Here is a 328-nt window from a genome sequence, read left to right as displayed (position 1 = left end):
GCAGCCAAGCAGCCCTGCCTGGGTGTGTCAGCCCTACCCTGCTGGACGCGGCCCTCTGTGGGCCAGAAAGCCCAGGAAGGGAGGAGACTTGGTGCTGGCACATCTTGAAAAGGCCCAGCGTGGTTGGGGAATATGCCGAAAGGTTCAGGGTTGGCTGGAGGTCCTGCTTCTGCCCCTTAAGTTCCTTTCTCCCCCAGGGCCCTAAGAAGTGCCCCTTGCACCCCTGTAAGCACTCTGGGGTAGGCTGTGGAGGCTGGGGCTATGGGGCAGGGTGTTGTCCGACTGCATTTATTTTCCTTTCCAGTCTCAATGGATGGAAATGTTCTCC

The sequence above is a fragment of the Orycteropus afer genome, unplaced genomic scaffold (genome assembly GCF_000298275.1).
Source record: "Orycteropus afer afer isolate SDZICR_OR568_19922 unplaced genomic scaffold, OryAfe1.0 scaffold00082, whole genome shotgun sequence".
Classification (NCBI taxonomy): Eukaryota; Metazoa; Chordata; class Mammalia; order Tubulidentata; family Orycteropodidae; genus Orycteropus; species Orycteropus afer.
The sequence above is the reverse complement of the archived record's forward strand: the minus strand, read 5'-3'. Positions refer to the sequence as shown.